Below are 12,829 nucleotides of genomic sequence, written 5' to 3'. Positions count from 1 at the left end.
TCCATGTTTGGGGGCTGACAGCTGTGGAATGTGTCATAGCCTGATACTGCAGGTCTGCTGTCTGCTGCTGTGAACCACTATCCATTAGAGCAGACATGTGTCCTCCACTCCAACTGCTATGAGTGACTGCATCTTGACAGTTAGATGTCCACTGTTAAGCATGACCCTCAGATTGCATACATGTGTAGCTGTTATGGTGGTAATAACATTAGGAACACTGCCTAATAAGGCACCATAGGGGTGGCAAGACACTTAGCCAGTACCTGGCAACCCAGAGGTGACAGCTGTAGGACATCCATGTCAAGTCTTTGGGTAATGTCTGTAATTTCATCCCAAGCAGAGAGGTTCTGGATCCCCTGAGAATGACACATAACACATAAGTCAATGTTATAGTCAATCATCCGTTGATAGTACCGCAGCATCATTCTGGGTGACAGCGGTACACTGTCCAAGGCTACTGTCACACCTACCTGGACTGCATAATCAGAGAGTTCAACCATGTCTCCTGTCATGTAGTCCAGGGAGATGTGTCTCAAGTTATTCACACCCACATGGATAAGGAATGATACTCATAGTTGTTGTGGAGTGACATGACTGGCTGTGTCATGTGTTAGATGCTGGCATGTGATAGATATTTGGCTGTTACCTGCTCCATATTCAACTTAGTGAGTGGGATGTGTGTGCCTCAGTATTGAGTTATCCATGATAATTGTATTGTGTAACGTGGTTAACCTTAGGAGTTTAGGTTGGGGGCACACTGTGTAGGTTAAATATGTGTCCCTTGCCATGTAACATGTTGCGGTGTCTGAGTGGGTGTCTGCCTTGCTGATCTGTGTTGTTTGGGTAAATGACCATTGAGTTCCTCTGGGAAAATGGGTGTGTGGCTTTTCACTGTATGTCATGGCTGTCAAAGTGGGTGTCATGGTGAGCTACATGTTCCACATGGTGTGGTGCAGGTGTTGATCTTATGCTCTTGACCTGCTAGTTCAGTCTTTGCTGGAGAGTGTGTATGTCCACATTGGGTGATATATGGGTAACCCTCACAGGTCTGAGTGTTTGGAGTTTAGAGGGAAGGGTTGTCTGTGTACATGAGGCAGTTGCAACAGTGCCCCAGAATGGACAAGTGCACCAGGTTAATGGATGAAAGCACAGATAACCAACCCTTCAAACATGCCAGAAGGGGTGGACATAACTAATAAGTATTGGGGCTACATTTGTGATGAACGAGTACTGCTGATGGCTCACAGGTGTACCATACTTCTTGATACAATAACCTGGTGAAATGCCAAGCCATAATGCTAGTTGAAGTGCAAGACACAATGAACTAGCATGATGTACAGGTGGAACAGAAGGCAGAATGTCTGCCTCTTGTAATACTTTACCACAGCTGTGCAGTTATCAGCAGCTTTAGCCATATGACAGTTCAGTAAGCTCTGTAGCACGTGATGTAACTGTGTAACACTATAGTAGACATACATAGATGGGCAGGAGTTCTAATCCCCAATACTGGCAAGTATGTGTGTGTGTATGTGTATGTGTGGGGATCATGTGCTGTCTGGGTCCTACCATTTTTGACCTGTGTACTACCCTTTGCACTTCCCTTCACTCCAATTTAGTAGATCTGTTAATGTCATCCACCTTAGAAGTACCTTTGGAAGAGGTAGAAATGTATAACCTCTGTGGCATGTCTGATAACTGCATAACACTATAATAGGAATACCTAGATAGGCAAGAGTTCTAATCCTAATACTGGCAAGTGTCTGTATGTATGCATGTGTAAATCATGTACTGTCTGTCTTATACCATTTTTAACCTGTGTACTACCCTTTACACTTTTCTTCACTCTAATTTAGTGGACCTGTTGATGTCATCCACCTTAGAAGTACCTTTGGAAGAGTTGGAAATGTATAAGCCCTGTGGCACATCCACTAACTGTGTAGCACTATAGTAGGAATATCTAGATAGGCAGGAATTCTAATCCAAATACCAGCAAGTGTGTGCATGTATGCATGTCTGAATCACGTACTTTCTGTCTCATACCATTTTTGACCTGTGAACTACCCTTTACACTTCCCTACACTCCAATTTCATAGACCTGTTGATGTCATCCACCTTAGAAGTACCTTTGGAAGAGACGGAAATGCATCAGCACTGGGACACATCTGATAACTGCATAGCACTATAGTAGGAATACCTAGATAGGCAGGAGGTCTAATTCCAATACTGGCAAGTGTGTGTATGTATGTATATATGTATGTGTGAATCATGTACTGTCTGGCTCATACCATTTTTGACCTGTGCACTACCCTTTGCACTTCCCTTCACTCCAATTTAGTAGACCTGTTGATGTCATCCACCTTAGAAGTACCTTTGGAAGAGGTGGACATGTATAACATCTGTGGTGCATCTAATAACTACGTAGAACTATATTAGGAATACTTAGATAGACAGGAGTTCTAATGCTAGCTACTGTGTGTGTGTGTGTGTGTGTGTGTGTGTGTGTGTGTGTGTGTGTGTGTGTGTGTGTGTGTGTGTGTGTGTGTGTGTGTGTGAGGATCATATCTTGTGTGGCTTATACCATTTTGATGTGTATACCATTCACGGCTGGAGACCACCTCCCGCTGTCATTACTTTATATAGTGTGGTAACAACATCTGGCTCACATGCAGCAGGTTAAACCATTGTGCAGTCCTCTGTACAGATGTGTCTAGAATATCCATATGTTTGAAACCTATACATGGTCGGAAGTGGTCTGTGTGTCTTAACAATGCCCATGTATGTGATATTATAGCCAAATAGGCCACAGTGAGTGCACTGACACATATGGCAGCATGAGGTATCATACCTGACTGAAACATCATGCTGATAGGACGTCTGCCACCCTCACAGGTTCCCAGCCCTGTAGGTGCAATACATGAGTCCAGATGCTTGGTTTTACAAGTGAACTGTACCTGTTATTGGTCACATTAAAAGCTGGAAGAGGTTTAGACTGTCATATTGTGGTCCTAATTAGTATGTAACAGGAATACCTTGCATCTTAAGTGGGGTGTGTACACAATTTATATCCATTGTATTCCAGTAACGTGTCATGCATGACCCTACCTTAGGCCGTTTGTGCAGCACAATTTGCTGGCCTCTGTCTAGATGTCTTGGCACTGATAAGTTGTGAGGTATGCTACAGGAATGTTGAATTCATGTCAGATAGACCCCAGTGTTAACCACTGTAATGCAATACAGTTAACCCCAGCACAAGTGAACATGCACAACAAGCAATATACCTATTACATAAAGCAATATAGCTATTACTGATGGTTGTGTGCATGGTAAATTGCATGCACTTCACATGCCTGGGGTATTGCCAGGCAACAACAGAAAAATGTCATTTTCAACAGCTTTAGGCTGCTGTCCCATATGCAGACCAGAGAGTCCTAGGTAGTTGTGAGAGGGAGTTATTGTCAGCAGACACACATGTGGCCTTGGTACAGGATGGATGCAGCATGTCTACACATGTGCAGTCCTAACCACAATTATACACAATGTCCTGTCTTCACCATAGATGTGCACCTCTGTGTATTAGAAAACCCTATCCACAACTGCAATTGGACCTGACACATGCATGTAGCTACAATACAGATACATGTATGTCTGATACATTAGTGTACTAATTCCCACTGGGCCCTTACTGCACGCTCCTCATCCAGTGCGTGTGCAACCCACCTCCACAATGCTTCCCTCAGTGTCATGTCTTGTGCATTTGGCATGTGGCCCAAGTGTAGTGAGAAGCTCCTCTGTGGGTGTCAATGGGGGCTGGATGGCTGGACCCCCACCTGTGGCTAGCTGGTCCCTTGCTACAGCAGTAGCCCATTGACAGGCATGGCATTTGAGGTCAGTGGCCCAATGCACATGCTCATAAGTTCTGCTGTCCAGGCCTGCATCATTTACATTGTGGACCACACTGTTCCACAGGGCAGTCCTCTCCTGCACACTTTCTGCTCTCCATCCAAATGACAGAGCATAATGTCTAATCACATACTGGGTGATGATGTCTGTTTCCCCAACAGAGAATACTGGTAGGCACATGGCTTGTGCATTTGGCATGTGGCCCAAGTGTAGTGAGAAGCTCCTCTGTGGGTGTCAATGGGGGCTGGATGGCTGGACCCCCACCTGTGGCTAGCTGGTCCCTTGCTACATCAGTAGCCCATTAACAGACATGGCATTTGAGGTCAGTGGCCCGATGTACATGCTCATAAGTTCTGCTGTCCAGGCCTGCATCATTTACATTGTGGACCACACTGTACCACAGGGCAGTCCTCTCCTGCACACTTTCTGCTCTCCATCCAAATGACAGATCATAATGTCTAATCACATACTGGGGGATGATGTCTGTTTCTCCAACAGAGAATACTGGTAGGCGGGCACTCTGCATGTTACCTGGAAGATATAAACAGGAAAAAAGTCACAGGACCTCATACAGTTGTCAAAATGCACATCAACAGTGGATGTTACTTGCAAATAATCCACACTACACCAAAACCTTCCAAGCTATCATGGCTATAACAGCTTGCATTACACGCCTGTCCCTGTGCTATCTTGTTCCCACCAATATTGGACACTTGATTCATAATCCTCTATCCTCCATTCATTTCTGTGTAGAGGGTTGAGAGTGGGCATCTTCCACGTGGATGGTTTGCGGATGGTGGCAGGTCTGTGTTTGACTGTGGTGTGTGATGGAGCTCTGAGCACATGGCTGAGTTCATGTAGGAGGCAGACACTGATGTTATTATGCCCCATGGAGATATGCTGTTGTTGCCATCAGTAGGCAATATGTACATGCTCACCATTGCTGAGGGGAGGAGTGTGGTTGATGTGCATATATCCCTGTACAACTGGGGTGGACAGGGCAGTGATGTTCCCACCTAACCTGTGTGATGCAGGTTGCCTATATCCACGGTATGTGTGTATGACATGTTCTTTACCCCCAGTACAGGGTGAATTGTGTTATTTCATCTGAGACTTACAACATATGTGGAGACATGGTTACAATTGTCCTTGCTGGTGTGGATATGTCCGATTCATAGTCATAGTCAGCTTTACAGGAAGACACCTGTGAACTTACATGCTTGCTCAGATATAAGTGGACTTGCTTCAAAGTTGTTGCCTGCACTTATGTGTCCCTGTACAGCCAGTATAGCAACCTATTATGTGGTTTGTGTATTGCTGCTGTCCACTAAAGGGGATTACCCTAACTTGGTAGAGGCTGGATATACAGGTCAGTTACTGCTGTGTCCATATAGCTACAGTGTTTATAAAGGGTACACACCCCTGATACACTGCCTGGTATTTGTGCAATTGGAACATGACACCACAATAATCCATTTCATAACAATTCCCACCTGTAGTGTGACCTATAGCCTGTACAATTCAATTGAAAACATAACAATCAGGTCTGTGAAAATATATGGAAATAATACTCAATACAATAAGCCAGTTGAATGAGTGTGCACACCTTTAAACTGATATGTTGTGTATGCACCTCTTGAGATGGTTACAGCATTCATCCATCTTGGTATGGACTCTAACACCATGGCACATATTTACTTGGCAATAGTTGGTCACCTTCCTAGAAACACCTTTGATTGTATTTCAATGGAATTGTACAGGTTAGGGGTCACATACAGATGAGAAACATTATGAAATGATATTCTGTGGTCTGATTGTCATACAGCACACATACCTGGCATTCTAACAGGGGTGTGATATCCACTGTATATAGGTGTGGATATAACTGGTAGTGGTAGACATGGACAGAAGGTCATAACCCAGATGGACACTTTTCTGATTAAAAGCTGAATATCATGCCTACTCTAGTACCCATATCAGTGTCAGGGCACTGCAACAACCAGTAGCTGTACAAATTTGTGACTGTTGTATGCAATGACACTGATATTACATACATGAGCAACATGCATGACCTATGTACCTAAATGCTTGACACCCATGTGATTTAGTTTTGTGCCTTTCAGCTGAACATAAGCATACATGCATGTGCTCAGGGGATACCTGGTATACATTTCTGTTGTATGTTAGTATGGCACACTGTAGTTACATTCTTGACGCTCAATATACTTCTCAACCTGTTACAGCAGTACGTCTGAACAATGGCACACATAAATGGGTGTCAAAGGGGACATCAGTATTGATACTGTATTAATATAGCTGCACCATACATTAGTACATTGATTGCACAGTAGGGTTTGACATCACTGTGATAACCTGGAAGATGTCCAAAAGTCAAAAGTAAGCTATTATGTCACAATGTCATTGCTCACAGACCTGCCAATGGTTTGGCTGACATAACACAGGCATATGTGTATGTGACTACATATATCAATCCCATATGTGCTTATTTCCCAGCAGAACACTGTATAGATGAATGTTATTAATTCAATATATCACATGCAGTTCAATATACATGTCTGCAACAGTACTTTACTATGCACATGCCCTCTATAAGTGTCTTAGCTTTACAAGGCAAACATGTGTCATACTCATAATCACAGGTAACATGGATATGGAAAATATCCCATTAACTGGCCTAGCAGTGGCACAGTCCCAACTGTTTGACAGACACCCCTGCCACTGTAATATATGAACTGTCCTTTCCCAGGGTGAGTCAGGCTCCTGAGCTGTGATCCCATCTCACAATCTCTCAGAGGATCACATCTGGACAATGCCTACAATGATGGGGGAGATAAATAGGGACAGGCATTAAATATCCCTGTTACAAACATAGGATGTTCGTAGAATGATACATTTAGCATTACAGTGAATATTCTTAAGGATGTGGAGTCTTAACCTCAAGTGGTTGTCATTATCTGATGACTTCAATCCTCAGCTATTTGACAGAAAAGTACAGATCTCAGGAGGAACAGACAAAGATACATGATGGTAAAATGTGGAACTTCTGTGAAGATCTGTACAGTTGAGAGGTATGCCTGTGATATCTCCCACTGCAAAGAGGGCCAAATGCTATGGCCATAGCAGCTGTTTAGCAGGACATTAGTACAGCATGTCTTGTTGGGACATATATTCTTCCAAATCATATTTCCCATTATTAAAGACCATGCACTACATTCAATTTCTTGCTTACATGTTCCACTTACCTTTTTTCTTTCTTCTCTTTTCCACTTTATGTTTCATTTGTTATTTCTCTCTCTCTGTGCACTACAGGGATAGAGCTGGTTTGAATAGGTGGTGGCATGGCTTTTGTAGGTGATGCTCATGACCATCTGATGGCCTGTGCACCTATTGGGGTTCCCCACTTGCTAAATGCATACAGAGCAGCTGTGTAGTTCTTCCAATAGCCAATGTCATGGCAACACACTCCTATAAATGAGTACTCCATGTGGGCGTTGGCCCTTTCCCTTACTTGTGAGGAAGACATCCTGGAGATTTGTGGGCTACTACCTCTTACAAAAAGACTTGTGGAGACAAGCCAACTAAATGGTGGGAAAGGTTCAGGACTTAGGAGCAAAATGTGAGTATTGCTGTAATATGTTTGGAATACTGCTAGTTTAACAGGGTTTGTCTGCACATGCTACTTCTGCATGGGTTTCAGTCTGAGAAAGTACTGTCTCTGCATAGCTCTCAAATGTAGGGCCATCCACATAATGGCCACAGATTAGCCTATGTATGGCCAGTTCCCCAGACAGGTGTTTTCCTTGGCAAATCAGTAGCATACTCTGGTGATTGCATTATGTATTTGGTAACATCCATTTGTTTTTCTGATTTTATAAACCTCAGAAAAGATATGTTTCTAAAAACCCTGTAACACCAGCAACTCTCTCAGTGTATAACAGCAATTATTTCATGTATGACTGTGTATTTGGGCTTCTGTCCACCAACTATGTCAGGCTTTGTCCAGATGTCATACAGTATCAGGTGAATAGGTATACTGGTCAATCATTATTTAGTGCTGTGATACCTGCTGAGGGGAATGGCTGGGAAACATGTTGAAGTCTGTACATTCAAGAGGATGGTGCATAAAAAATGATATTAGATGGCCTTGTAACATATTTTATGTGGGGGACAGTAACACATGTTTTAAAACTAGTCTGTTAGAATATGTCAGACATATTACTGATAAGAAATATGGCAGTTCTATAGCTGTACATTTGAATAAATCTCACCATGGGGACAGTAGTGGGTCTCAAGGTACTGTTTGTGAAAATGTCTGTTCCTCAGTGTGATGAAACATTTATTAAAGGACAATTGTTATGTACAGACTCAATTTATTAATATTAACTATGATACTTTATCCCGTAGTGGGTTAAAAGACACATGTAATTGGAGGCTGTGTATTCAATTATGTAACTAGGTGTTAATTGCTTCTTGTGATTAAGGCATGTACTTCTGGAAATGTTTACTCCTTGAAGGCTTTGGTCAAAACATCAGAGTATAATAAACATGTGTGAATTACTGACTGGTTGTATTTTTCTTTGCTATGTCCAGACATTTTATTTATTTGCTAAGAGGTCGTTGTATGTCTGGCCATTGTGTATGGCCTATCATGATTTTGTAGCAGTGTACTGTTCACTTATTTATTTGGACTGTTAGGGGAGGGGTAGATGTGAATGTCATGGCTGCTTTTGTATACAGCTGTGCATGCTGCCCCAGTTGTGGGTGGTCTATCAGTAGCATATGTTTGTATGGGCATTTTGGGACATGTATGCATATATATATATATATATATATATATATATATATATATATATATATATATGTGTGTGTGTGTGTGTGTGTGTGTGTGTGTGTGTGTGTGTGTTTGTGTGTGTATGTTTGTTGTTTGTATGCATCTCTCTCTCTATATATATATATATATATATATATATATATATATATATATATATATATATATATATATATACATACACACACACACACACACACATATATATGTATGTATATATACATCTGTGTACATATATATATATATATATATATATATATATATATATATATATATATATATATATATATATATATATATATATATATATATGGGTTCACTACATAATCTCAAAATTTTGAAATATCGAATTTCAAAATCTTGAGACTATATGGCCGAAACCCCTAAATGCTGAAGGGCCAGAAGCTCGAAATTTAAAATCCCGAATGTACAGCACACATACATCACACATATACACACAACTTCCCCCCACAATCAAACATATCATCCTACACTATAGATAAGCAGGGGGGCAAGCACCGCTGCACTCCCCATGTGGGGGCTGCACCCCCCACAACCCCCCTACTTAAATATACTAACTCCAAGATCTCAGAGACACACAAGGAAAACTCACACCCACACATTTTACAGTCCCTCACACACACACATCACAGTACAACACACACTGACACACATTAAAGCCACTAACCAGCACACTTACGCATAGATACTTACCTGAACTTCCACCTATCCTTCAACAAACCACAACACCAGAAGCGCTACTTCAATATCTCCGAACATCGGGATTTTGAATTTCACGCTTCTGGTCTTTCTGTATTTAGGTGTTTTGGCTATATAGTCCCGAGATTTTGGAATTCAATATTTCAAAATTTCAAGATTATGCATTGATCCCATGTATATATATATATATATATATATATATATATATATATATATATATATATATATATATAGATATATATAGATATGAATGTAACATTTTATATATATATATATATATATATATATATTATATATATATATATATATATGTATATATATATATATATATATATATATATATATATATATATATATATATATATATATATATATATATATATTTATAAAAAACATAATTTTACTCCCTACCTTATATCTTTACTACTTTCATTTATTATTACTAGTCCCTCCCTTTAGTCTCTACACTCCCTTCTCCTGTAATCATCAATCCTATTAACCTTTTCCTTCTGTCTCACTCCTATTTCTGTTAACTCAAGAACTATTACTCTATACAAATGTCACTGCCTAACTATGTTTTCCTTTCTTTATCGTAATATGTTGTTTTTGAAATGTCTAGTGCTTCAAATGTAATGTCCAAATGCTATGTAATGTTTTTCTATATTTTATTATGCTGTATAACTGGAGCTTTTCTCCCCGGGCCTCCACTGAAAATGGATATGTATCCAGTTGGACTAACCCATTAAACAAAAGAAAATAAATAAAAATAAATATATATATATGTGTATATATATATATATATATATATACATATATATATATACATATATGTATATGTGCATATATATATATATATATATATATATATATATATATATATATATATATATATATATATATATATATATATATATATATATATATATATATATATTCATATTTGTATATATATATATATATATATATATATATATATATATATTTGTACACCTCAGTATTTATTGGTAATATATCTATATATTGTTGTACACATATATTTCCCTACATATCTCACTCTCTCTTTGTATGTTTATATTCATATATATATTTATATATACCAATCCTTCCTAATTGCGCACTTATCTCATCACTGTTAATACTGGCTGTAAAAAAGGGGATGTTTGAGAAAACATCTTCAACCAATGCAGCTGACATGGCTTGCTGGTAAATTGCATAGGATATTGTGTGTGGGGTCCTGGGTTCAACACCTACAAGGGCTGATTATTTTGCTGCTAGGCAGAACAAGCACTTTTGAATGCGGAGTGGTTAACGCAGTTATGAGCAGCTCTCAGTGTGTTTGCATGGTTTTGCAAGATGGTAAGCGGAGCTTACATAGGGTTAAACGAATAGGCACTTACATCGTGTAGGCTTTGTTTAGCAGTGCACAAATCTGCTTAGCATGTACAGGTAAGCAATGCTTACACCTACTAAGCATAGCTCAGCTCTGGGAACCATTGATCACATTCCAGTCTGATAAAATAGCAGGGTAATGACATCTTTAATAAGTGTATTTAATTTCCTGTACATAACATGCTTTTATGTGTTGTCATTACAGTAGCAATGGGTGTGAGTATACTGTATGGGATTCCTGAGTATACATGGGTAGTTGTAGACTCTGGGGAATGCAGTCAGTAAATATTCACATCTATTGGCATTACCAACATCATATTCCTCTCAAAGGATGTTACAACAAACCCTGTGACATCTGCAACTGTATCAATGTATGACAGCAGTATATCCAATCTACCCCTGTGTTTGTGCCTCTGTTCCCACCTAGTAATATAGGGGTTGATGCTGTGCTTAGTGAGTAGGGAATGTTATCTAAGGCTTTGGCAAAATCAATGTAGGCTGTATGTGTCACCTAGCCTTCATTCACAACTGAGGTGACTGCTGCCAAGAAGTTAACCAGGTTGAATGAGCAGGTATGACCTACCCTTCACAAAAGTAAACTGTGTGGGATCCTGAGTCTGGAGATTGCCACATCCCTGTTTATTAGGTTCATGATAATGCATTCCATAGCTTTGCATAACAGACTTGTCAGGCAGTTGGGGCAGTATTTCTTAGGGTCTGTAGTCACACCTCATTTGTAGAGAGGGGTGACTGAAGCAATGCACAATTCAGTAGGCACAAAGCCTGACTTGAGGCTGTGCTTGAACAGAGCACACAGATAAGGTGCCAGGTTACTCTGTAGTTCATATAGAAAACAACCAGGGATATTTTCAGGTCCCATAGAAGCTGTATTCTTGGCCTTGGACAGTGGTGTTTTAACCTGTGCTGCAGTAATACTGGGTGCCTGGCTGTGTACTGGTATTATGATTGGTGATTTGGGGGGGAGTGATGGGTAATATTTGCACTCAAGATGCCAGCCAGTATATTGGCATTATTTGGTGGCTCAATCTGGGAGGTACCATTGTCTAGTAGCTCAGAACAAATTTTGGTATTGCCATGGAGATTCCTTACATAACTGTATGAGGCCTTGTGGTTGTCATTACTATGTGTTCTAATTCTGTTCTCACAGCTAACATTGTAGTACTTGATGAAAGATCTCAACTTTATATTGAGGCTGATAAGGGTTTATTTCCTGTCTTGGGACTTCACCTTATTCCATATCGGTTCTCTCCTTCGGTTGTACATTTTCTTTATGGCAAAGGACCACCAGATCAGCTTCCTTTTTTTGGAGGTGAGGGTCCTGGTTGTATTTGGTAAGGTAGTATCCATGCATTTGTGTACGTGTTCATAGTGCATTGTTGTTTGATTCAGCTGTCATGCAACTAGTCTCCATTTGCATGGCTGTCATGAGGTTAGCCATCTCTGATTTTATGAGCTCATAGTTAGCTTTGGAAAGGCTTTTCATGGTGGTTACCTGTGCATGGGGGTAGGGGGGGGCTGTGGATTTCCAAAGTGATTAATTTGTGTTCTGATATAACAAGGGAGGAGTTGACTATTGGTGGTGAGCAACATTCATCCATGTTAGGAAGGACCAGGTCTATGTGATGGGCATGTGCATTGGTACATGAGTAGCTTTCCCAGTTTATGGTGGGGTAGTTGAAGTAAACCAGTATGATAGTGTTAGGTTGGACACTAATATTCTCCAGGGTGTTTATGGACATGGAGTATGAGTCTTGGGACATGTATGGGGACCTGTAGTAGGCTACAACCTGAACAACTGTCTAACCCAATGTCAGCTATGCCTGCAAGATCTGTAATGAATAATGTCGGTCTACCACTCTGGAGATGTGTGCATCCTTTATGAATATGAAAATACCACCACCTTTGGAGCTGCAGTCCACTTTCTGCAGTCAAATGTTGTGGAATTAATTA

This window comes from Protopterus annectens, chromosome 11.part0, assembly GCF_019279795.1.
Source record: "Protopterus annectens isolate FY-2018-M chromosome 11.part0, PAN1.0, whole genome shotgun sequence".
Classification (NCBI taxonomy): Eukaryota; Metazoa; Chordata; order Ceratodontiformes; family Protopteridae; genus Protopterus; species Protopterus annectens.
This window is presented reverse-complemented; position numbering follows the sequence as displayed.